A 27,179-nucleotide genomic window follows, 5' to 3' on the forward strand; every position below is an offset into this window, starting at 1 on the left:
TAGCTAGGTACACCCAGCTAATTTTTTTTAGTTTTTAGTAGAGACGAGGTTTCAGTGTGTTAGCCAGGATGGTCTCTATCTCCTGACCTCATGATCCACCCTCTTTGGCCTCCTAAAGTTCTGGGATTACAGGCATGAGCCACCGCGCCTAGCCTGATTTTTATATTTTTAATAGAGATGGGGTTTCACCATATTAGCCAGGCTGGTCTCGAACTCCTGACCTCAGTCAATCAGCCCACCTTGGCCTCCCAAAGTGCTGGGATTACAGGCATGAGCCACCGTGCCCAGCCAAAAGGTGTATCTTACATGGTGGCAGACAAGAGAGAATGAGAGAGCCAAGATAAAAGGGAAACCCCTTATAAAATCATCAGATCAAATGAGACTTACTTACTACCATGAGAATAGTATGGGGGAAACCACCCCCACGATTCAATCATCCCCCACTGGGTCGCTCTCGCAACACATGGGAATTATGGGAGCTACGATTCAAGATGAGATTTGGGTGGGGACACAGCCAAACCATGTCAGGGAAGAACAACAAAAACTGCTTTGGGCCGGGGTTTCTCAGCCCTGACACTATTGAAATTTAGAGCCAGATAATTTTTTATTGCAGAAGGCAGTCCTGTACATTGTAGAATGTTTAGCAGCATCTGTGGACTTTATCCACTAGATGCCCAATAGCAACTACCCCCAAATTGTCACAAAAAATGTTTCCAGACATTGCCAAATGTCCCCAGGGGACAAAATCACTCCCAGTTGAGAACCACCAACCCAGATTCATGATTTCCCTCTGCTCTTGTCTCTCCAGACAGAAATTAAATTGGTTCAAGAAAATTTGCTCATCACAGAGCAGATCCTTTGTCCCTCAGATTTCATTCCCATTGGCTTTTTCTTGCCCAAACCCTGAGCTTATGGAAGTCTACCTTCCTGCAGCCCATTTTCTTTATCTTGCTGATTTATCTCCTTTCCTTACAGCCTTGAATGTTATCATTTTTGTGGTCATTTCCACTGAAGTTCTTGGGCACTTTTCTTCAAAGATGAGAGAAATGTGGATATGTTTATGGTCTGGGCAGGATCCAGCAGAGAGGGTAAAGTCGAAGATAGAGAAGACAGAAAGGATTGTTGAAAGAGCAAAGTCCTAGGAGAGGTAAGAGAAGATGACATCCCGAGAACAGAAGCAAGAACCTTCTGAGATGAGAGGGACAGAAATGAGATGGACATGGATGTAAACGAGGTGGAGGTGAAGTGGCATTGCTCCTCTGGGGTAATATCTGAGGTTTGTTGTCTCACGGCCACGGAAAACTAGGACGTGGACACACCAGAGTGAGGTTAAGAGCGAAAGTTTAATAGGCAAAAAAAAAGAGAAGAGCTCTCTGCAGAGAGGGGTCCCAGAGAAAATGGTTGCCAGTTCTATAGTGAAATGCAGGAAATTTTACAGATGAGCTTGAGGAGGCGGTGCCTGATTTACATAGAGCATGAAGGATTGGTCAGACCAGGTGTGTCATTTGCATAGCATGGGAAGAACTGGTTAGCACTGGTTGTGACATTTGCATGAAAAAGCTGGCTATCCACCCTGATCTTTTACTATGCAAATGCGTTCTCTACCTGGCCGGCGCCATGTTACCTGCTTCTTTACTGTACATATGGTGACAAATAAAAGGGAAGATGGAGTCTCCATGTCAGGTAGCCCTTTTCTATTGGGCATAGCTGCCAGAATTTCCCCGTGCAAGCTTCCAGCTTGCTTATCTATTCTGCAGCTCGATTTTTCAGGCTGCTCTTTGTTATAAAGGAAATAACTTGGGGGCTGCTTTCTTTTTTTGTGATGGAGTCTCTCTCTGTTGTCTAGGCTGGAATGCAGTGGCATGATCTCAGCTTGCTGCAACCTCTGCCTCCCTGGTTCAAGCAGTTCTCCTGCCTCAGCCTCCTGAGTAGCTGGAATTACAGTTGCAAGCCACCACGCCCAGCTAATTTTTTGTATTTAGCAGAGACGGGGTTTCACCACATTAGTCAGGTTGGTTTCAACTTCTGACCTTGTGGCCCGCCCACCTTGGCCTCCCAAAGTGCTGGGCTTACAGGCATGAGCCACTGAGCCCGGCCTTTTTTTTTTTTTAATTATTTATTTATTTATTTGTGAGATGGAGTTTTGCACTGTCACCTGGGCTGGAGTGTAGTGGTGTGATCTCAGGTCACTACAACCTCCACCTCCTGGGTTTAAGTGATTCTCCTAGCTCAGCCTCCCAAGTAGCTGGGATTACAGGCACCTGCCACCACACCCAGCTAATTTTTTGTATTTTTAGTAGAGATGGGATTTCACCATGTTGGCCAGGCTGGTCTTGAACTCCTGACATCATGATTCACCCTCCTTGGCCTCTCAAAGTGCTGGGATTACAGGTGTGAGCCACTGCGCCTGGCCTGCTTTTTCTTAATAGGGAAACCTTGCTGAATACTCTTTGCCCTTACTATCCGCCTAAGTAATTTCTTTCTAGCTTCTGTATCAGAGGCAGGTTCAAGGGAGCATTTAAGGTCCAAGTCTCAGTGTAGGAGCAGACTTAGTGATGCTGGGCATGGGGGCAGGCATTGGTTGGCTCTGCTGTGCTTGGTGACCCAGTGTTGGGTAGAGCAGCAGTTATTGTGTGAGGGAAGGTGGAAGGTTTAGAGACACGTGTTGGAAGGGAACTCTGAAGGCACAGAGCATACACGTACAAACTGATGACCAGCGGAATCCATGCTGGGCAGGAAGAAAGTTCTTGAAGCAAAGGGGGTTAGTAGACATGGCTCAAATCCTCAACAAGAAAGCAGAAAGGCTACACATATGTGGTCTGAAGCCTCGAGATTAGAGTTTCATTTTTGATGTTCACATACAATGCATAAACCTCACAAGACTTGTCCCAAGAATAAGTCGTGGACCACCTGAGCCGCAGCTTGCCCCACATCCTGTCTCCACTAACTCTCCCAGCCATCAGTTTCACCTCCTTCCTCGGATTTCCTGCTTGCTTTTTCACTTTCAAGTAATGGCTTTGACTGTGCCCGACGATTCCACCTTTCCATCCCGGTACGACATCTTCAGATTCTCTCAGGTGAGTCCTCTGCCCCAGCACCCTCCTTCTTGAACATCACCCCAGAGTAGGTGTTTTCCCCCAGCTGGCCTTGGCCTCAGGTGGGATGTGGACAGTTATCATGGGCGTGAGCTCACCCAGAGGATGGCAGCCATCTGGGTGGAAAGGAGGATTGAAAGGCAGGTTCTCCGTGAATGTGAGGAGCTGAAAGCATGTAATTTTTTCTCCACCTTGTACTCAGATTCCTACAGGAGGCTGGGCATGGTGGTTCACACCTGTAATCCCAGCACTTTAGGAGGCCGAGGTGAGCGGATCACTTGAGGTCAGGTGTTCAAGACAGGTGAAACCCTGTCTCTACTTCAAAAAAAAATTAGCTGGGCATGGTGGTGAGTGCCTGTAATCCTACCTCCTCGGGAGGCTGAGGAGCGGCAGGAGAATTGCTTGAATCTGGGAAGCAGAGGTTGTACTGAGCTGAGATCGTGCCACCGCACTGCAGCCTGGGTGACAGAGTGAGACTCGGTCTCCAAAAAAAAAAAAAATTTCTACAGGAGCCAGGCAGGTAGAAAAACAAGTGATACCACCCAGTACCACTTGCTGCACACCAATGGAGCCCAAGGCCACCTGGTGGCCACATGTCCCATCTATGTGGAGCAAGAGCTGCTCAGCCTCAAAATTGCTACCATATAGGAATGTGCCAGAACTTTTCATCCTTTAACAGAAGCTGGAAGTCTAGGCTTATACATAAAATGTCCTGGTTTTCAAATGATGACAACTCACTGAAAAGAAAAAATCTTTTGAAGCACCTTGTTGACCAAACTACCTCTGATGGTTGAATTGTGCCTGGTTGAGGGTTGCCAGTTGGCCTGGGTAATGGTGTGGACATGGCAGAGGGAGACTAGGAGAAAGTTCCCCAAAATGGGAAGCGGGAGTGAGGTTGGAGTATGCCAATGAGGGCACTTCTTAGGAAGGGCATACTTTTTTCACCCACTTGGATTCAATAAACAGTTAACACATTTTAAGGTTTTTTTTCTCTCATGTTTTTTTAAAATTTTTTATTTTATATTGTAACTTTTTGCAGACAGGGTTTTACTCTGTATCCCAGACTGGAGTGCAGTGATACAATCGTGGCTCACTGTAACCTCTACCTCCCAGGCTCAAGTGATCCTCCCACCTCAGCCTCTCAAGTAGCTGGGACACAGATGTGTGCCACAATACAGGCTCATTTAAAACAAATTATTTTAGCGATGAGGTCTTGCCATGTTGTCTAGGTTTGTCTCGATTGCCTGGGCTCAAGCAATCCTCCTGCCTCCACCTCCCAAAGTGCTGGGATTACAGGCATGAACCATGGCACCGGGCCTCTTCTTATGTTCTCCTTAATCTTTTTTTTTTTTTTTTTTAAGATGGAGTTTTGCTCTTGGTGCCTAGGCTGGAGTGCAATGGTGCAATCTTAGCTCATTGCAACCTCTGCCTCCTGGGTTCAAGCAATTCTCCTGCCTCAGTCTCCCAAGTAGCTGGGATTACAAGCATGCACCACCATACCTGGCTAATTTTGTATTTTTAGTAGAGATAGGGTTTTACTATGTTGGCCAGGCTGGTCCGAACTCCTGACCTCAGGTGATCCACCTGCCTCCGCCTCCCAACGTGCTAGGATTACAGGTGTGAGCCACCGCACTGGTTGGTGCTATTTTGGAAAATTGAGAGATAAGCAATACAAGAAAGTAACACTTCCCTGTTGAGCCCTCTGTGGGGGTTAGTGTGATGCAGCTTCCCTACAGGGAGGGGTCACAGGCCTGCAGAGCCAGGAAGGGAGCAGCAGGCAGGCGAGCAGATGCACCTGGGAGAGTGAGAAGCAGCAGCTGAGACATGAAAAGCCTCTGCTGAAACAGGCGCTGCCCCTGCTGAGACCCAGAGCAAACTCCCAGAGAGGGTAATCATGATCCCTGAAGGTGGTGGAGACACCTAGAAACCTATGGCAAGTGGGAAGCGTTTTGCCATAGGTTGCTAGGTGAAAAAGCAGGTCCCTAAGAAACTGTTACAGAGGAATCCTTTCTCTGAGAAATAGATAAATGTTTTCATGACTACATATGCATGGGGAAAGATTGGAAGAAGATACGAAATATTAAAGGTGGCTCTTATGACGTGGTAGATCGTGGGTGAGTTGGTGACACTGGCACGACACACACAGGTGGCTTTTGTGGTCTAGAATAAACAGAGGTAACACTGTGCCTGCCATTTTTCTAAGACCTTGATGCAGATTCATTGATTCGATCTCCATTACAACCTTGTGAAGTTGGTGTGATTGTTTTCCCTGTATGATTATGGATCAGGAAAGGTGTGAGGAAGTTTAACCATCTGCCTTGGGTCAGATGGTTAATGACACAGCCCTTTCTGGAGTCATATTTTATAGTATGACAATTGCTGCTTTTTAAAAACAAAGATATCTCTCCATGTGTGAGCATTTATTTGAAAAGCTGTGTCACACAGTGTCTCCTTTTTCCAGGTGGTAGTTTGGGGGTTCAAAATTTCTCACTTCAACCTGACCTAACTCAAACCAAACATTTCCTTAGTAAAAATATTCCAGACAATGTCATCTGCTTTCTTATCTGAGACTGATGGTACTGATTCTTCTTCTTCTTTTTCTTTTCTCTCTTTTTTTTTAAGGCAGTGTCTCTCTGTCACCCAGGCAGGAGTGCAGTGGTGCTATCGTAGCTCACTATAACCTTAAACTCCTGTGCTCAAGCAAAACTCCTGTCTTAGCCTTAGCTGGAACTACAAGTGAGCACCACCATACCTGGCTAATATTTTTTGTATTTTTTGGAGAGAGGGGGTCTCACTATGTTGCCCAGGCTGGTCTCAAACTCTTGACCTCAAATGGTCCTCCCATGTTGGCCTCCCAAAGTGCTGGGATTACAGGTGTGAGTCACTGTGCCTGGCCCAGACTCTATTTTTAGTCTTCACGTCATCCCCATCCATTGATTCAATGCATTTTTATGATACATACAAAATTAGTGTTGACTGCTCTCCTACTTCTTTTAGTCTTTCTGGTTTCGCCCCAGTACATACTTTGTTATGAAAAAGAATAGGTAAAGATTGAGCTTTGACTCTGTCCCAGCTGTTAGGCTAAGCACCTTTCAGACTATGTCTTATTAAATTCTCACAATCACCCTATCAGGTGCTCTGATTAGCCTACAGGTGAACACTGTGCAACACCGAGAGGTTAAGTCACTTGCCCAAAATCACACAGCAAGTAAATGGCGGAGCCAGGATTTGAACTCCAGGCTGTCCAGTTGTAGACCCTGTGCCTTTGAACACTACACTATATGCCTCGCTGTGCTCATTGGCCAACACGGTAAGGGAACAAACAAGACTCCTTTGTCCTGGACCTCAGAGTATGTGCTGACATCCTGGAGGCATAAGGCTGCCTCCTTTCCCTGCCTGGCTCTATTGCTTTTGGCTAAAACCATGGCAACCTGGAATAACCCAGACCCCTCCAGCCCACATTCTTGGCATGTGTGCCAGACCACTCTGTCTCACTTACGCTGATTACGTCATTACCCCGGTCCTGAGTGGAGAAGTCAGAATCACCTTCTCTTCACATTTATGTATGAACCTTTTTAGTCAGTCTGTCAACATGAGTTTTCCTTTTGCTTTCTTTCCCCTTCACTCCCACTCTGGCTCTGCTCGAACTTTCCGTGTCTCCTCTGGAGCTTGGTTTCCCTTTGGGCTTGGAAAACCCAGCACTGCCTTTGACTTGAAACCCTCCACTCGCTTGGCCTGCCAGCCTGCTGCTGCAGACACTCTTCTCTTTCTTTGGGACAAGGACCCTTTTTCGGAGAGGACATGCCTGTTGAGAAGTTGAAGACATTCTCTTCCAAACCACTTGTATGGGGCGACTTGGAGGACACGCCTGCCTCTTCTCCATCCTCCTCAAAGATCAAAAGTTCTTCCTGGTTAACACTGGTCAGTATCACTTGGGCACATACAGGGCAGAAGCCAGTTAATATTCTGGTTAAATATGTTGTCATGACATGGAGCTGGATACTCAGATCCACTGAGTGATGAGATGATCCATTTTACCCCACAAACACCTCTGGTGTTTTGTTCCTCTTCTCTGGCAGGAAAAGGCTCGTGCTGTTAAAAGGCTCCTTTTAATGACCAGGAACCTTCCTTCTTAGCCACACTCTTCCAAATCCTAAACACTCCATCTCTAAGCTGAGAACAGCTTAATGCAGTGGGAAGACTAATGAGCAGAAGACCATGGTTGCAGATCTGGTTCTACTGTTTATCTGTGTGTTTTGTGCAGTCATGTAAGCCTGCTGAGCCTGAATTTATTTTAAAGTTAAATGCCAGTGATAATCTAATGTTGCGAGGTAAGGTGATTTAGACAGTATCAATGACAATGCAGATGTAATGCCCTATTATTCTACCAGGTTTCCTATTTTAGAGGCTCACATCATAAAACCCTCCAAATTGATACCTTGGGTTGGGCCCAGTGGTTCATGCCTGTAATCCCAGTGCTTTGGAAGGCCGAAGTGACAGGATTGCTTGATGCCAGGAGTTCAAGACCAGCCTAGGAAATATAGTGAGAATGCCATCTCGCCAAAAAATTTAAAAGTTGGCCGGGAGTGATAGCTTGTGCCTGTAGTCCTAGCTACTTGGAAGACAGGAGGATCAGCTGAGCCCAGGATTTGAGCCTGAAGTAAGCAATGATCACACCACTGTACACCAACCTGGGCAACAAAGTGAGACCCGGTTTCTCAAAAATAATAATAATAATTGATGAAAAAAAAATTGAGAAGCACTTAGTTTTCCTTATCATGGAATGGGGAGTAAAAAGGAAATCATTTATGAAAAAAAGATTATAAAGCATTCAGTATTCAGTTGACTTTATCAGAGGATGGGGAGCAGCTAAGGCAGGCCCAAGCAGGAGCCCAGGCTGAAGAACAGAGGCACAATCATAGCTCACTGCAGCCTTAAATTCTGGGCTCAAGCTATCCTTCAGCCTCAGCCTCCTGAGTAGCTGAGACTACAGACATGTGCCATCACACCCAGCTCATTTTCTATTTTTTGTAGAGACAGGATCCTGACATGTTGTCCAGGCTGATCTCAAATTTCTGGGCTCAAGCCATCCTCCTGCCTCGACCTCCCAAAATGCTGGGATTACAAGCCTGAGCCACTGCACCCAGCCCTCAATCTTAAGAGTACAGAGCAGTTTCAGGACCCCGCTCTCACTTCCCACTTAAGGGCCGTTTTTAAGTTTCTTCTGTAGAGAAATTCTAAAACCACACCAGATGGGAGTCTATTAAATTGTAATGTGAAAAAAAAAATTAAAGTTAAATAACATTAATATACATCAAAGAGATTTATAGTCACAGTGTTCTTTCAAGTAGCTATTCATAATGATCACTATAAGAAGCTATAAACAGTGGAGAGTTTATAATGAAACACAGTGAGTGTTTAGGCTCTTCTTCAGACCTACTCTCAAACTGATGCTCAGTAGAACCCCTCCTCTGAGGCAGTAGAAGAATCTCTAGTGTGACAAAGCAAAGGAATCAGATTTAAGATCAAAAACAAATTGTTCTTTGTAGATGTCGCAGGCAGGAATACTTTTGACTGCAAGGACAGTAAATTCAACAAAATGAGTTATGCCATGTGGACACTAATCCCTTACTTAAGAAATCCAGAGTTGATTTCTGTGCTTCAAAAATGCCATCCAGGCTGGGCACGGTTGGCTCACACCTGTAATCCCAGCACTTTGAGAGGCCAAGGCAGGTGGATCATTTGTGGTCAGGAGTTTGAGACCAGCCTGGCCAATATGGTGAAACCCTGTCTCTACTAAAAATGCAAAAAATTAGCCAGGCTTGGTGGTACACACCTGTAATCCCAGCTACTCAAGAGGCTGAGGCAGGAGAATCACTTGAACCTGGGAGGCGGAGGTTATAGTAAGCTGAGATGATGCCATTGCACTCCAGCCTAGGTGATAGAACTAGACTCTGTCTCAAAAAAAAAAAAAAAAAAAATCATCAAGAACCCAGATTTTTATTTTACAAATGTTTTGAGTTTTTTTTATTTGAATAGATTTTTGGGGAACAGGTGGTGTTCGGTTACATGAATAATTTGTTCAGTGGTGATTTCTGAGATTTTGGTGTGCCCATCACCCAGGCAGTGTACACGGTAGCCAGTGTGTAGTCTTTTAGCCCTTGCCACCTCCCACCCTTTCCCTCGAGTCACCAAGGTCCATTGTATTATTCTTCTGCCTTTACGTCCTCATAGCTTAGCTCCCATATGTGAGTGAGAATATGTGATGTTTGGTTTTCCATTTCTAAGTTACTTCACTTAGAATAGTCTCCAATTCCATCCAGGATTGGCAGTATTTCATTCTTGTTTTATGACTAAGTACTATTGCATGGTATACAGATACTACATTTTCTTTATCTACTCATTGAGTGATGGGCATTTGGACTGGTTTCATATTTTTGCAATTGTAAATTGTGCTGTTACAAACATGCATGTGCGAGTATCTTTTTCATATAATGACTTATTTTCCTCTGGTAGATATTCAGTAGTGGGATTGCTGGATCCAATGGTAGATCTACTTTTAGTTCTTTAAGGAATCTCTGCACGGTTTTCCTAGTGGCTGTACTAGTTTACATTCCCACCAGCAGTGTAGAAGTGTTCCCTGTTCGCCGCATCCACGCAACATCGATTTTTTTTTTTATTATGGCCATTCCTTCAGGAGTAAGGTGGTATCTCATTGTGGTTTTGATTTGCATTTTCCTAATCACTGGTGATGTTGGGCATTTTTTCATATGCTTGTTGGCCATTTGTACATCTTCTTTTGAGAGTTGTCTCTTCATGTCCTAGTGCACTTTTTGATTGGATTGTTTTCTTCTTGCTGATTTGTGTTCTTTGGAGATTCTGGATATTAGTCCTTCGTTGGATGTATAGATTGTGAAGATTTTCTCCCATTCTGTGGGTTGTCTGTTTACTCTGCTGATTATTTCTTTTATTATGCAGAAGCTTTTTAGCTTAAGTCCAAAAACCCTAATCTTTATATTCTTCCAACTCAACCATCCTCTCCGTGTTGCCTTTTGTCCCCATGCTTATTACCTCATATTTGCCACAGCTCAAAATACATTGTCCTCGCATGCAGGCAACCCCATCAAGAATGAAGGAAGAGTGCTCGCTTCGGCAGCGCATAAAATTGGAAAGATACAGAGAAGATTAGTATGGCCCCTGTGCAAGGATGATGTGCAAATTCGTGAAGTGCATAATTTGGCCAGTCTGTGAAGATCATTTCAGTATTTGCTAACCTACCACTAAGGAAATAGTGAGGTTAAGCAAAAATAGGTGGCACCCAATAACAAAATCGTGATTTTTGTTACAAAAAAAAAAAAATGAAGGAAGAGGAAAGGATAGATACAAAAACCCCTTCTCTCCATATGATTCTCTCATCAGGGAGGAAAATCCTTCCTGAAGCCTTCAGCAGACTTTGCATGATTTCTCACATCCCAGAGCTGGGTTACATCTTACCTCTAGTCTAACCATGAGCAAAGGAGTAAGAGGCTTCCATTATGATTCATCCCTGGGGCTGAGTGAATTGCAGCCCCGAGTGGCCATTGGGTAGACAGTGAACAGAATCAGCCACAACAAAGTCATCCAATGTGGGTTTATAGAAAACGAGGAATCTGGGTTAAGTGAAAACATACATTTTTCTAATGTAAAGTAGATGTATGTTTTATGCATGAGCCAGAAAATAAGAAACAAATGTATGAAAAGATGTACTGGGATATGCTAGACAGGGAGTGCGCAGATCACGTCGGCAGGCCCTGAGCATGCCTGTCTGCTTTGAGCAGGTAAGTCTTTTAAGTAGGTGAGACCTATTTAGGTGGAACCCATGGACTGAGTCCATGAAGACATTTTACAGAGATTTATCTAGGGAGCAGAATTGCTGTATCCAATGAACAGGTCTCTAAGAAAAGTGACCACTCTGCTGGAAGGCAGTGGACTGCCTGGTAGCCATTTCTTTGACCTAACTCCTACCTTCCATGTGAGGCTCTGCTCTCCAGCCACTCCCAAGATGTCAACTTCATGGCCTCTAGAGCAGGCACATGATGCTCATCTGGGCCAACTCATTCTCCATTCTAGGCGTGTAAACCTGAAGCAGAAACGCACGTGCAGTTAGTTGAGTCATGGCATGGCACTGCCTAAAAGATGGTCCAGGGGTTCCTGCTGCTGGTCTTCCTTATCTCCAATTATCTCTAGGGCTTAACATTTCAGCTCCTCCTTTCTACTCATTTAGTCATCTCACAAATATTTCTGAGCACACCGTGTGTGTTGGGCACTGTCCTAAGTCTGGTGGTAGAGCAATGAGCAAGAATGACAATGTCCCTGCCCTCACGGAGTGTGTAAGGAGGAAGACTGATGATAAACAAGTGAACAAGGCAGTTACAGACATCACAAGAGCTGTGAAAGAAATAAGCAAGGTAGGTGATGGAGCCCAGCTGAGGAGGCCACACCAGACAGGGCGGTTAGGGGAAACCCTCCATGAGCTGCCCATCATCTTCACAAGAATCCTCCTTTCTTGCTTCAGGCAGCCAGTTATTTTCTGTTGCTTGCAATCAAACCCTCCTCACAGACACATAGAACAGAAGGAATTCATCAGGCCTGATCATAGCCTCTGGATCATGAGCCCTTCTAATTCTGAATCTATGTCCATACAATCTCTTGATAACTCATTTGACTTACCAAGAGGAAAAAAGATCTAGAGACTATATGGACATGCATATACCATTAATTAAGGGAAAAGATGTTCTGGAAAGCATATGAAAGTTCTTCTGCTACTGCATACTAATAAAAGAGCTTTCCGGTACAAATCTGACTTGTCCGAGGCTAGGCAGTATGAGTCAGTTCTTCCAGGGTCTGAGGTCATTCCTGGATGAGATGATGGCTACAGACAGAACTGGGAGGTCAGTTGGTACTGGGGAAATGCAGCAAGGTTCCACAGCCCATGAAGTCTGGCTTGGTGAGTCTGCACATCTTATCCACCATCCTTTAATGCTGGAAGGCAATCCTGAAGTCATCTAAGCCTCATGGTATGAATGAGGACAACTAGGCCTGAAGAAGTGAAGCGACCCACGGGACTGGCCATAACTCACAGTTAGTTAGTATTGGGGAGCCTACGTAGGACCCAGATTGACAGCTCAGGGCAGCCATGCCTCTGCATTTACTGGGTCAAAAACTGGTGTGTTTTCATTTTGGGGCCTTGACAATAAACTGTAGCTACTACAAGCATGGGACAAAACATTAAGACAAAACAAACCATTTTCTTATTCAATGCATGGTGGCCAAGGATCTAGCACATGGTGGCAGATGGGGATGAAAAAGTAGATTTGAACCAGGTGGTGAAAGGCTTTGAATGCCTTGTTGTAGGGCGTGGACTTGTCCTTAGGAGCCAGGGAGCCAGGAACCATTAAAGGTTATTAAGCAAGAGAAGTGATGCAATCATATCTGTGCTTTAGAGAGCCAACTCTGATGGGAAAGGGAAGGAGCGGAAGGTACCAGAGCAGGATTAGGATGTATAAAATCAGTTCAGGTGAGGATGATGAAGGCTTGAACTAGGGCAGTGAAAGGAGAGAGGAAGGAAAACATTTAAAAAACTGTGGCTGGACATGGTGGCCTGTAATCCCAGCACTTTGGGAGGCCAAGGCGGGCAGATCACCAGGTTAGGAGATGGAGACCATCCTGGCCAACATGGTGAAACACCATATCTACTAAAAATACAAAAAAAAAAAATTAGCTGGGCATGATGATATGTACCTGCAGTCCCAGCTACTCAGGGAGCTGAGGCAGGAGAATTGCTTGAACCCAGGAGGCAGAGGCTGCAGTGAGCCAAAATTGCACCACTGCACTCCATCCTGAGCAACAGAGCTAGACTCTGCCTCACATACACACAAAAAAACTACCGCAATTCGGCACAGTGGTGCAAATCTGTAGTCCCAGCTACTGGGGAGGCTGAGGAGGCAGAAGGATGCGAGTTCAAGCCCAGCCTGGGCAAAATAGGGAGACCTTTATCTTCAAAAAACATTCAAGTTAAGACAAATAAAAAGACACTGTAGTAATATCGATCAATGGGGTTTGGGGAAGGAGACGAGAGAGGGATCTAGTCGATGAGGCAAAGGGGGACCAAAGAAGTCATAGCGGGATTGAGAGGAATCTGGACGGGCTGACAGATTTAGTTTTAGCCTAGTTTAGTCCCAGTTGGCAGTGGAACATTCACTGAGGTGTGGAACTCCTGGACCTACAGTACAATTTATCAAGCAGCCTCTGATACTACACATAGGGAGGAGAGGCTGCTTTTCAAAATCCCGTTAAGAACCAATGGTAGAAATTAAAGAAATGAGATGAAAGCAGATTAAATAAAGAGGACATTGATCTGGGTGTGGTAGCTCCCACCTGTAATTCCAGTGCTTTGGGAAGCCAAGATGGAAGGATCACTTGAGGTCAGAAGTGTGAGACCAGCCTGGGCAACATAGGGAGAACTTGTCTCTACAAAAAAAAAGTTACAAATTAGACGGGCGTGGTGGCCGAGATGGGAGGATCACTCGAACCTAGGATTCAGTGAGCTATGATAGTGCCAGCAGACTCCAGCCTGGGTGATACAGCAAGACTTCATATCTAAAATAAATAAGTAAAATAAAGAGAAATTGATTATTCAGGGGGATAACTAGGGCGGAGCAGAAAGAGGAAGAATGCCCCCAGGACCGCAGGAGAGAGCAGGTCAAAGCAGGCCAGAAATAGGCAAGAGGCAGAAGTAACCAAGGAAGGGAAGAACAAAGACAGAAAACGGGGAGGGAGAGACCAGGAGAAGGAAAGGGCAGGCTTGAGTGTCGAAAGTCCATCTCTGTTGGGAGGGCACAACCCTTTTCAAGGTTCCTTTCCCCCACCTCTCTCAGAACTGCTTGCCTTCATTATATCTGTGCAAAAGGGATGCATGCACAGGAGCCTGCTGGGCGGACGGTGGTGGTGGGCTGTCTCCTGGCTCACTTGGTGTTTGTTCATCGATAGTCTTTAGAAAGACGGCTTCTACCTTAAAAAAAAAAAAAAGCTGGGAAAATGTGGAATGTGTGTAAGAGGTACACATATCCAACCTCCCCCTGGTATTTTTCTTTATCATCTTCCTCCTCACCTTCCTTTCAGTTTCCCAGGTCAAAAGGGCAGAACTTCCTGTCTAAATTTTAAAGCCTCCGTCGCCTTGATTTTGTTCCTGACTAAATGGAGATGAATTCCGAGTTAAAAACAAACAATTGTGGCTTGTGAATAGTCGTCACGTCAAAAAGACACGGAGTACTTTTGTGGAAACCTGTCTCAGGAAAAATTCCCAGTGTAGGAGGGAAGGAGGGTGAACTCCGTCCTGGAAGGAGGAATTCCAGTTACTCTGAGAATGTAATTTTCTAAGTAAATTCACTAAAGTTGAAATGTCTAATAAGAAAGGGAAGCAAAGTTGGTTGCAAAGGGAGAAATCGCATACTGCAAAACCAAAAATTCCTAAGCAGCAAAATTTCTTTCTTATTTTTCTTTTTTCCAGACTAGCTTGAGTGCAAATGGTGCAATCATAGCTCACTGCAGCCTTGAACTCCTATGCTCAAGTGATCCTCCCACCTCAGCCTCCCTAGTAGCCGCAACTACAGATGTGAGCCACCACACCCGGCTTAAAATTTCTTGATGCTAGAAAAGTCACTCTTAGACTATCAGACCTGCTGGCTGGCAGTTTGCACCCAGGATCATTGATCTCTTCTGAATCATGAAAGTTGAAATTGAAGAGCTTTCTGTGTAAATTGCTGCTCAGGGTGTGCAGGTATACTGCATACCCAGCCTTGTGCTTCTTACCCGGTACAAAACCACTTCTATTTCTGCCCTCCTGATTCCTAAATTACTACACAAAAACAGAGTTCTTGAATCTAGGAAAGGAGGAAATAATCCCCCGAAACTTTTCTCAGGATAGAGTTTACCTCTCTTAATACAAGGATTGACACTCAATAAGAAATATTCAAAGTAGCAGTCATGTTGGGACCAGCCTTTGTGATTCTTTTGCCAGCTCTGCAGAAATTTTTTTTGGAAATGGTGATGCTCTCTTCTTTGCTAATGCTGCAACAGCCACAAAATATTATATTCATCATCAACAACAAATATTTATTGTCTATTGTGTGCCATCCAATTGTGCTAGCCACTGGTGTTTTTATTTTTTTGAAGTGAAAGTGATTTGGGCCAGGCACAGTGGCTCACATTTGTAATCCCAGCACTTTGGGAAGCTGAGGTGGGTGGATCACAAGGTGAGGAGTTTGAGACCAGCCTAGCCAGTATGGAGAAACCCTGTCTCTACTAAAAATACAAAAAAAAAAAAAAAATAGCCAGGCGTGGTGGTGCGCGCCTATAGTCCCAGCTACTCAGGAGGCTGAGGCAGGAGAATCACTTGAACCCGGGAGGCAGAGATTACAGTGAGCTGAGATCATGCCATTGCACTCCAGCCTGGTGATAGAGCAAGACTCTGTCTCAAAAAAAAAAAAAAAGTAAAAGTGATTTGAAATTAATTTTCTTCCCAATATTTGAAGTCCTTTAGAAATATTATAAATTCAAAAATAATGTCATTGTCCCAGGATGAGATTTCTTTTGAATATGATAAAATACTTCTTCTTCTTTTTTATTTTTTTGAGACGGAATTTCGCTCTTGTTACCCAGACCGGAGTGCAATGGCATGGCTCACCGCAACCTCTGCCTCCTGGGTTCAAGCAATTCTCCTGCCTCAGCCTCCCGAGTAGCTGGGACTACAGGCGTGCACCACTATGCCCAGCTAATTTTTATATTTTTAGTAGAGACGGGGTTTCATCTTGTTGACCAGGATGGTCTCGATCTCTTGACCTCGTGATCCACTCACCTTGGCCTCCCAAAGTGCTGGGATTATAGGCGTGAGCCACTGTGCCCGGCCGGGATAAATACTTCTTAAAGTAAAAATGTTTTAAGGATCTCTCTTCACAATATGTTTTTTTAGAATCCTCTGATAAAATATTTATTTATGTAATGACTTCTGTATTCTGGTTAAAAAAATTAAGAAAAATGTATTTATTTAATTAACTCAATAAATATTTGAAGGGTATATTATGTATCAGGCACTAATCTGTATGCTGAAAAATTCAGTGGTAAACACTAATAATTAATCATAGATATTGGGACCATTTTATGTACTCATTGTATTAAACATTATGTTATGGGTTTTTTATGTACAGTACTCATTAATTACTGAAATTCTATAATGTAGATGCCATTAATATTTATATAAATTATATATCACATATCAGTATAAACGTTTTCTAAATGAGGAAATTAGGGCACAGAGAGGTTGAGGTACTTTCCCCAAGTCACACAGCTAGCTAATGATGGAGCTCAGTTTTGAATCTAGCCATCTAGGTCCAGAGCCCCAGCTCTTAAAAAACTGGAAACCCCCACTCTCATGTAATTTACATTTCTCATAATTCAAGCATATGCTGGTACACATTCCTTTGCAAGCACACCATGGCCTCGGAGGAGTCTACACCCCCCAGATTGAAGCCAAATAGAATTATGAAAATGAGCACTACACTTAGGGTTGATCCAAAGACTTGGACTCAAAACCTCTACAAATCGGTCAGGCATGGTGGCTCCCATCTATAATCCCAGCACTTCAGGAGGCCAAGGCGGGCAGATCACTTGAGGTCAGGAGTTTGAGACCAACCTGGCCAACATGGTGTAATCCCGTTTCTACTAAAAACACAAAAATTAGCTGGGTATGGTGTCCTATGCCTGTAATCCCAGCTATTCGGGAGGCTGAGGCAGAGGAATCACTTGATTCCCCTTAATTTGCTTAATTTGAATCCAGGAGGCGAGGTTATGGTGAGCCAAGATTGCACCACTGCACTCCAGCCTGGGTGACAGAGTGAGACTCTGTCTCAATTAAAAATAAAAACAAAAAACAAAAAGCCTCTACATATCATTTTGGCCTTTTTAAGATTTAGCTTTCTCATCTCTAAGTTGAGGATTATACTCCTAAGTGAAGTATACTTGAGTTGATATACTTGAATTTTCCGTATACCTAAAGGGATTTGTGCCTTTAATTGCTTCCGTGGTCGAGGGTGACCCATAATGCTGTCTGCTGGCCTGGATGAGCCACTGTTGAGTTGGTAAAGCTCCATAAGGAGCTAGAGTACCTGAGCAGCCCCAGCTTGCTGTGAACCCTGCTGACAGCCTCCAGTCCTTCTTCATCCAAGCTTCAGCCATGTGACTCTAGGAGACTTTCAGTAAATACCATACTCTGCTCACACAGGAATGCTTTTCAGTGGGAAGAGATGCTAGGTTCCCAGATGCTCAACATTTAATATAATTAAAGCCAAACTATCAGTTTCACCCTAGTTAATACTCATGTTAATAACAAATGGTCCACAGATCAATATGAAGTTGAGGAAAGTTTTAGACAGTCTCCACATAGGACTTGGAAATGCTTTTGTCAGTTACAACAGCCTGATAGTCCCTGTAGATGATAGAATACTGCTTGTCACCTATTAGTATGGACTTGGAAGGTAGAGGACTTAAAAAAAAAAATCTACAAACCTTTATTCATTTTAATGAAACTAGTCATACTTCAAAATGGAATTCATTTCAAGAATGATTTGCCATCCTTCTACAGTCTTAAAGATTATTTTGATGCCAGGAAAGACTGATGAATGTCATTGCTAAGGTCAAATGGACTGAGCTTGACTCCTTGTTCTCCATTTTCTAGTTGTATGTGTCAGACAAGTTACACACCTCCATGAGCCTCAGCTTCCTCCTCTGTGAAATGGGGAAATAATATTTACATTGCAAAGTTAGGAGGATTTGAGATAACACCGATAAAGAACTCAGTGCTGGCCAGGCATGGTGGCTCACGCCTTTAGTCCCAGCACTTTGGGAGGCCGATGGGGGCAGATCACTTGAGGTCAGGAGTTGGAGACCAGCTTGACTAACATGACAAAACCTGTTTCTACTAAAAATGCAAAAAATTAGCTGAGTGTAGTGGCACACACCTCTAATCCTACCTACATAGGAGGCTGAGACAGGAGAATCGCTTGAACCTGGGAGGCAGAGGTTGCAGTGAGCTGAGATCGTGCCACTGCACTCCAGCCTGGGCAACAGAGCGAGACAGTCTCAAAAAAAAGAAGAAAAAAAGTACTCAGTGCTGTGACTGGTAAGCACTCAATAAATAATAACTATTTCCAGCTTTAGGGGAAAAAGATCAAGATTTCCCTTTTCTCCCCAGATACCCCTAATTATGTCTGGGCTGCCTCGTTAGGGTCCTGCTGTAAGCAGTTCATACTCTACTCGGTTTTATAGCATTTCCTACACTTAAGTAATGCCTGGGCATATTTTAAAGGAAAAAAAAAGACATTTAAGGGTTGATTTAAATTATATGTTGCCTAGACATACATAGGCATAAAATTATACCTAAACTCCTATGCAACTATAAAACCAAACTGAATTTAAAAAAACAAAAACCTGTACATAACAAGTACAAATCAGAACAGCAGCACCGAGGTGAGAAATGGTTCTTTGCATTAACAGTGACCACAGGGAGGCTATGCTCTGACCTCCCTGGTGCCCCAAACTTTTCTTGTTTGTATGGTGTTCCATGATGTCATTTGGCTTTCACAGACATGTATAAATCACTTAGGAATTCAATCCACCCATGTTCCTTTCTCGTTAGCTCCAGATAAGTACAGTGGCACCACTTTGTACCACTAGGACAGTTAATTCAAACAGAGACTTGAGCCTAAAAATCTCACACTGTACCTGTTTATGGGTAAGGTGATCACAGGTGAGCCAGCATATGTGAATATTAACTTTTTAAGGCTATCATTTAAATGAATACACAAAAATCACAAAATGTTTAAATTACTTCGGCCAACTCTTAGACCTACAGGGATTTATAGGCCTTGGTTTAGGAACATGAATGTGATCATTAGGCCTGTGAGCTTTGCCATCAATCTGGGTTCAAATCCAGAGCTATCATATGAGCCCTGTGTGATCTTGGAGGGATTCACTCATTCACTCATTCAACAAACATGCAGGGGGCACCTAGTATGTTCCAGGCACTTTTCTAGGCACTGGGAATATAAATGGATACAAGACAGACAAGGTCACTCACTGCCCTCACAGAGGTGGCATTCTGAAATCTACTGAGATAAATCACTTAAACTCCTCCCCAAGCCTAAGCTTCTGTAGCTATCAAATGAGGATAATAATTGGGCCTTACTAGAAGGCTTCTGGAAAAATAGATGGATTGAGGCATGTTTAGAAGGTGTGCTGGATTTTCCCATTTGTCTTTCTGGTCCCATTCTCCATCCTTCGGGTGCAGGGAAGGAACCACTTCAGCTGTTGCTGGCTCAGGTTTTCTCCTCTTCTCTTGCTGGTTTGCCTTAACTCTTCACATAGCTTTGCAAACGGTCCCATTAATCCCTCTCCAGTCACTCCATTTGAGTATGCCATCAATTTCCTGCTGGGACTCTGCTTCTGAATCACACATAAAGCAGGAATTTTATTTCACAAACTTCAGCGTGCAAGAAGGGTCATGTGTAATCTGCTTCTGTTGAATAAAATTAAATTTGCCTCCAATTTCCCATTCCACCGGGTTGGTGGGAAATACTGAGCCCATTCTCTTGTCTAGGGTCTGGCTAGAAGAGGGAATGGTACTCTTTTTTTTACCTCCAGCAACTCGCCACCAATTTCCTCATGGTTCAAGCCCATATGCAGGTCAAGCTGCCCGCCACACAACAGCATCTCCTCTACAGGGACACCATTCACAGCAGAGAACTGGACTGGGTAGATGGGAGAGTACAGGTGGGCGTGAAGGTTCCAGGCCTCTTACCACACATCCTGGAGCAGCGAGGTACACACGGCTATGCATACACTCAGTAAAGTACACGCGCGCACACACTTGCGGGTTACGAGACCATGCCTGCCCCACCTTGCTCCAGCAGTCATGTCCTTTTTCCCCATTCATGGTTGTTGGAGACCTCATTCCCATGTATCCCTCCCTCTAAACCCGACAGGGCCCCTTCACCTACCAGTATCATGTGTCCAGGTATACATTTTGCCTGAGAATAGAAAAGCATCTCAGCTGGAAAGCATGCAATGAGGACTGGTGCCCTGCAAAGGCTCTGGAGAGACCCCCATGGAAGCTGTTCCGATGGTACAGTAATTATGTTAGTTTGCTTGGGCTGCCACAGCAAAGCACCACAGATTGGGTGGCTCAATCAACAGAAATTAATTTTCTGTTTTTTTTGGAGACGGAGTCTTGCTCTGTCACCAGGCTGGAGTGCGGTGGCGCAATCTTGGCTCACTGCAACCTCCGCCTCTCAGGTTCAAGCGATTCCCCTGCCTCAGCCTCTCTAGTAGCTGGGACTATAGGCACAGGCCACTAAGCCTGGCTACTTTTTTGTATTTTAGTAGAGATGAGGTTTTGCCATGTTGATCAGGATGATCTCAATCTCCTGACCTTGTGATCCACCCACCTCAGCCTCCCAAATTGCTGGGATTACAGGCGTGAACTACCGTGTCCAGCCCTCAGAAATTTATTTTCTCACAGGTTCTGGAGTTTGGAAGGCCAAGATCAAGGCGCTAACAGTGTTGCTTTTCTCTGGGGCCTCTTCACTGGGCTTGCAGATGGCCGCCTCTTTGCTGCCTCTTCACAAGATCATTCCTCCATGCATGCGTGTCTCCACTGTCCCCCTCGTGAATCCAAATTTCCTCCCCTGATAAGCACACCAGTCAGACTAGATTAGGGCCCATACTAATGGCCTTATTTTAACTTTTTTTTGAGATGGAGTCTTGCTCTGTCACCCAGGCCAGAGTACAGTGGCGTGATCTTACCTCACTGCAACCTCTGCCCCCTGCGTTCTCTTGCCTCAGCCTCCCAAGTAGCTGGGATTACAGGTATGTGCCACTACACCTGGGTAATTTTTGTATTTTTAGTAGAGATGTGGTTTCACCATGTTGGCCAGCCTGGTCTTGAACTCCTGGCCTCAAGGGACCCGCCCATCTCGGCCTCCAAAGTGCTGGGATTACAGACATGAGCCATCATGCCTGGCCTTATTTTAACTTAATCACCTCTTCAAAGTCCCTATCTCCAAACACAGTCGTATGAATTTTGGGAAAATGCAATTTAGCCCATATCCAGAATATACTAACCTAACAATAAATTATTTAAATGAGGAAGAGGGTGCCTTTTTCTGATTAGCACAAAGGCACCATATGGGCTAGTGATGGCCCAGCTGGTGGCTCCTTAAAGCTCAGGGACTCTAGGCCTTCTGTGTCACACTCAGGACAAATAATCCTCTACAAGGGCTGGAAATGCGTGGTCTGGGCCCAGACTCCCCTGGGGCACCAACAAACATTCCCTTCTGGGAATCTCACCAGGAGCCCAGCTGCAAAAGAATGAGCCAGATATTATCTCCACTACCAAAAGGAAGTTCTGACTCTTGTCCCCTTTCAAGCCTGAGGAATTTGCTCCTTTCTCTTTCTCTCCTGCTTTCCCCCATCCCACCATGAGACCCAGCACAATCCAGGAGTTTAGCTTTCTTATAAACAACAAGGCAGATAGGTTGTTTTCAGCTGACTTTTTTTTTTAGATGGAGACGCGCTCTATTGCCCAGGCTGGAGTGCAGTGGCGCGATCACCTAGGTTCACCACAGCCTCCACCTCCCAGATTCAAGGATTTCTCTGCCTCAGCCTCCCAAGTAGCTGGGGTTACAGGTGCTTGCCACCACACCTGGCTAATTTTTGTATTTTTAGTAGAGACAGGGCTTCACCCTCTTGGCAGGGCTGGTACTGAACTCCTGACTTCATGATCCACCCACCTTGGCCTCCCAAAGTGCTAGGATCACAGGCATGAGCCGTCGTGCGTGACCAGTAGTAGCCTCTTAAACAGCACCAAGTGGTTGAAGGAATCCTTTCTGAGTTGTTGACACATTGCTGATGATCATTTTGAAAAAGACCCCTGCTCTTTCCATAACCCATCACCAATCTTCTTTGCAGCCTCAGCCAAATATAACCCCAGCACTATTGCTCTATGATCTGGGATTACAGGTGTGAGCCACCGTGCCCGGCCACCTTTGGCTTTTGGCTCTGCAACACCAACCTCGTCTTACACAGGGACTGATGGCTACAAATGTCTTAGATTTTGAGACTGGGAGAGGGGAAAATGAAATGAGAAAATTAACTTCTCAGTGGTTCAAGCTGCCAGACACAGAAAGGCTTTAGCACAATGCCAGGCAGCGTGAGAGCTCAGTAACATGGCCCATGGCAATTAACATAACTGTTACTCTCATTGTAACTACATAGGAAGCAGTGCTTGGAGTCTACGGTCTGAGGAAAAGGCACCAAGAAGCTGATGTGCTCAATAGCGCTGTCCAACAGAACTTCCTGATATGCAGCAGAAGCTCTTTATCTGTCCTCTCCAACAAGGCAGCCATTAGCCACGTGTCGCTATCGAGCACTTGAAATGTGGCTGATGCAATCAAGGGACTAAATTCTAAATTGCATTTACTTTTAATTCACTTAAACTTAGGTCAGTCACAGTGGCTCACACCTGTAATTCCAGCAATTTGGGAGGCAGCAGCAGGAGGATCACTTGAAGCCAGGAGTCTGGGCAACAAAGCAAGACCTCGTCTGTATAAAAAAGCATTTTCTTAAATTAGCCAGGTATGGAGGCGCACACCTGTGGGTCCCAGCTACTCAGGAGACTGAGATAGGAGAATCGTTTGAGCCCAGGATTTTGAGGTTGCAGTGAACTATGATCACACAATTGCACTTCAGCCTGGGGGACAGAGTGAGACTCTGTCTCTTAAAAAAAAAATTATAATAATAAGGCCAGGCACAGTGGCTCATGCCTGTAATCCCAGCACTTTGACGTCATGTATTTGAGACCAGCGTGATCAACATGGTGAAGCCCTGTCTCTACTAAAAATACAAAAATTAGCCAGATGTGGTGGTACACACCTGTAATCCCCCCGACTCGAGAGTCTGAGGCAGGAGAATTGTTTGAACCCAGGAGGCAGAGGTTGCAGTGAGCCAAGATCGCGCCACTGCACTCTAACCTGAGGACAGAGCAAGACTCCGTCTCAAGAAAAATTAAAAATAAATAAATAAAAGTTGAAATAACAGCACAGCTATTAATATGACTATTGGGCAGCATAGTTATAAGATTTTTGCAGCAGCTGACAATAGGGAATAAGTGGAACCCTAATTCCAAATAATATAACAATTTCCACCTCATTTCCTAGCCATGCCCTGGGCCCAGATTTGCTTCTCAATCTACAACAAAGACTGAGGCTGCCCCCTTACAGTTTCTATAAGCAAGTCAAAAGCTAACAACTTTTGGAAATCTTGCATGAATTTTTGGAACTTTTCCCAACAACTTTTGGAAATCTTGCGTGAATTTTTGGAACTTTTCCCAACAACTTTTGGAAATCTTGCGTGAATTTTCCCAAGTCAAAACCTTGATGTCCCCATTCATTTTGGACAGGGGAAACATCACAGAGTAATGCCACCCTCTTGAGACTTCAGTTCACAGCGCTCGCTTTTCCAAGTCTTATGTGCGAGCTATATCACAGTGGAGTTAAAATCAACATTGTTTTTCTGCGTTGGTGCAGACTTTCAGACCACCACCCCCTGAAGATCCTCCCAGCCACAGTAAGGCTCCACTCAAGCAGGTCTGGGAACTGCAGGTTCCACACACACACACACACACACACACCCCGCCCCTTTCAAGCTGCCAAGCTCTGTGAAAGGCCTTTGAGCACAATTAGGATTTTTTTACTAGATGCCTTAATGGCATGCCCACGGGAAATGTGTACCTTGGCCCAGCCACCTTCTCACTGCAACTGGAATTGGCATGGCAGCCCCTGGAAAATGGGCACCTCTCATCTTTACAGTCAGCATGAATCACCCCGTTCTGTGCAGGAGCGGTGCTCGCCTGCCCGAGACGCCTGCAGACATAACACACGAGCTGCTTTCCCATGCCGAACTTTCCCTAGGGGCTGGAAGGGGCCGAGAGTCCCTCCTCGGGCCACTGTAATTTTTCCTGTCCTCATTCTCTGCCATTTCCAAATTATATCATTTCCTTGAATCCCCATGTTTTTAATGTCTCTTAGGCACACGCCTTCACAGATATTCCCCAGTAATGTGTGTCTGTGGATTTTAAAGGTGTGAGGTTGGATGAAATCTGCTGGTCTCTCCCTGTTTGAAGCCCTTCGCTCAGTCCCCCTCCCTGATGAGATAGAGCACAAGCTCATCATCATAGTTAATGAGGCCGTTATGATCTCCGTCCTTCCTACACTGGCAGCCTCTCCCTTCTCCCTTGTAACATTTGCTGCAGCAATACCGAGTGACCTGTGGTCCCTCAGACCATGCTGTTTCAGCCAGGCACAGTGGCTCACCATCTGTAATCCCAGCACTTAGGGAGGCTGAGGCAGGCGGATCACAAGGTCAGGAGATGGACACCATCTTGGCCAAAACGGTGAAACCCCGTCTCTACTAAAAATACAAAAATTAGCCCTGCATGGTGGTACACACCTGTAGTCCCAGGTACCTGGGAGGCTGGGACAAGAAAATCGCTTGAACCAGGATGGGGAGGTTGCAGTGAGCGGAGATCATGCCACTGTATTCCAGCCTGGGCAACAGAGCTAGGCTCTGTCTCAAAAAAACAAACAAACAAAAAAAAATGCCCTTTCACTCCTCCATATATCTACCTGTGCTGTTCCCGCTGCTTGAGATGCCCTTCTCTCTTCATCCACCAGGGAACTCTGCCTCCCCTAACACCCAGGCCAGCAGGCACCTGCTCCAGGTAGCTTTCTCCAGTGCTCTCTCTCTTACATATTTTGTGTGTTTCACTTGTCTCCCTGTATTGCGTTTTGTCTCCTTGCCTGTCTTTCTCTAGTGCACTGTGAGATAGTTGAGGACTAGGACTGTGTTTTCATCTGAACTGCCAGAACCAATCACAGTACTGAGCTCATAACCACCAATCAAGGCCCATTGTTGAATTGAAATGCATGGAAAGAGCATCTGATGTGAGGTCAGGCATTTCCCACATTACACATTCTCTTCTCAACAAAGTTTTGTGGAACTGACCTGAATCTTTCTGGCTTTGGATGTAATTATGATTGGTTCATTTAAAGAAAAAGATGTAAGGCTGAGTGTCGTGGCTTACGTCTGTAATACCAGCACTTTGGGAGGCCCCTCTCTCTATAAAAAATAAAATAAATTAGCTGGGTGTGGTGGCATGTGCCTGTAGTCCCAGCTACTCGAGAGGCTGAGGTTGGAGGTTTGCTTGAGCCCAGGGGTTCAAGGCTACAGTAAGCAGTGACCATGACACAGCATTCCAGCCTGGGTGACAGAGCGACACCTTGTCTAAAAAAAAAAGGAGAGAGAGAAAGGTGTACATTACCTAAGAAATACCTAATGCCAAAGCTCGACAAATGAAATGTAGCAAGGGAGAAAGGGAGGAAAGGAAGAAACAGAAACACACATGGATACATTTATCCTGGCCCTTCCTGTGGAATCCAACTCCAAATGACAACCTGAATCTGCCCTCGTCTCTCCCTTCAGTTCCACTCAGCCTGGACCAGTCTCTATCATCCCTCAGCTGGACCTCTGCAGCAGCCTCCTGCCCTGTCATGGGCTAAATGTTTGTGTCTCTGTGTTGCAGCCCTAACCCCTAATGTGATGGCATCAGGACGAGGGGCCTTTGGGAGGTGAGGAGGCTTAGATGAGGTCATGAGATGGGTGTCCTTAAAAGAAGAAACAGAGGGGCTGGCCGCAGCAGCTCACACCTGTAATCCCAGCACTTTGGGAGGCCGAGGTGGGCAGATCACTTGAGGTCAGGAGTTTGAGACCAACCTGACCAACATGGTGAATGAAACCCCATTTCTACTAAAAATGCAAAATTAGCCAGGCATGGTGGTGGACACCAGGTAGTCCCAGCCGCTGGAGGCTGAGGCATGAGAATCTCTTAAACCTGGGAGGTGGAGGTTGCAATAAGCCGAAATCACGCCACCATACTATGTCTGGGGGACAAGAGCGAAACTCCATCTCAAACAGTTTTTAAAAATGCCAGGTGCAGTGGCTCATGCCTGTAATCCCAGCCCTTTGGGAGGCCGAGGCAGGCGGATCATCTGAGGTCACGAGTTCGAGACCAGCCTGACCAACACAGAGAAACACTGTCTCTACTAAAAATACAAAAAAGAAAAAAAAATAGAGAGACCAGAGCTCTCCCTCCACATGTGTGCACACAAGGAGGTCCTGCTGAGCACACAGCAGTGTGACATTTGACTGCTGGCCAGAAAGAAAGCCCTCACCAAGAACCGACTCTGCCAGCGCTCTGGTCCTGGACTCCCCTGCTCCAGAACTGTGAGAAATAAATGTCTGTGGTTTAAGCCCTCCAGTGGATGGCATTTTGTGATCCCCACCAGAGCTGACCGAGACATGCTCCCTTACACTTTATTCTCCACTTAGCAGCCAGAGTCAGCTTTTACAAATGCAAGTGAGATCAAGCCACACTGCCTTACCCACCCTATTGATTTCCCTTGAATATAACCCACCCTCCTTTCTTCAGCCTGTGAAGACCTTCTGTGATCTGGTGATCAATCTCATTCGGAGAATTCTGTCTTAGTCCCTCTCTCTCTTGCTCAAATTCCACTCACATCCACCTCTTTTCAATCCTTTACAGGCCAATACCTTGTGCACCATTGCGCAAATGACATTCCTGCAGCCCTTTGGACGACTGGCCCTTAAAAGACACCTCCTCACTGAGACCTTCCCTGACTGTTGCATCTAAAGTCACTCCACAGTCACTTTTCATCATGGCACCAGTTTTATTTTCTCCATTGTTAAAATGCACACTCTGAATGAAGAGACCCCCCCAAAACAGGCTTTGTGTGAGCAACATAGCTGTTTATTCACTGGGTGCGGGTGGGCTGAGTTCAAAAAGAGAGTCAGTGGAGGGTGGTGGGATAGGAGTTGGTTTTATAGGTTTGGGGTAGGCAGTGGAAAGTTACAGAAGTT

General features: G+C 45.2%; 1 long non-coding RNA gene and 1 pseudogene across 1 annotated transcript; one reads left to right on the plus strand and one right to left on the minus strand.

Annotated features, from left to right (window-relative positions):
* Positions 1-9,093: 9,093 nt before the first annotated feature.
* LOC118144308 (uncharacterized) lies at positions 9,094-14,148 on the minus strand. The gene is made up of 3 exons (XR_004728975.3): positions 13,512-14,148; positions 11,100-11,214; positions 9,094-10,242 (listed from the first exon to the last, which is right to left on the minus strand). It is a non-coding gene; the product is annotated as an uncharacterized LOC118144308 (long non-coding RNA).
* On the plus strand, positions 10,236-10,333 carry LOC118144609 (U6 spliceosomal RNA; annotated as a pseudogene).
* Positions 14,149-27,179: the final 13,031 nt, after the last annotated feature.

The sequence above is a fragment of the Callithrix jacchus genome, chromosome 9 (genome assembly GCF_049354715.1).
Source record: "Callithrix jacchus isolate 240 chromosome 9, calJac240_pri, whole genome shotgun sequence".
Taxonomy (NCBI): Eukaryota; Metazoa; Chordata; class Mammalia; order Primates; family Cebidae; genus Callithrix; species Callithrix jacchus.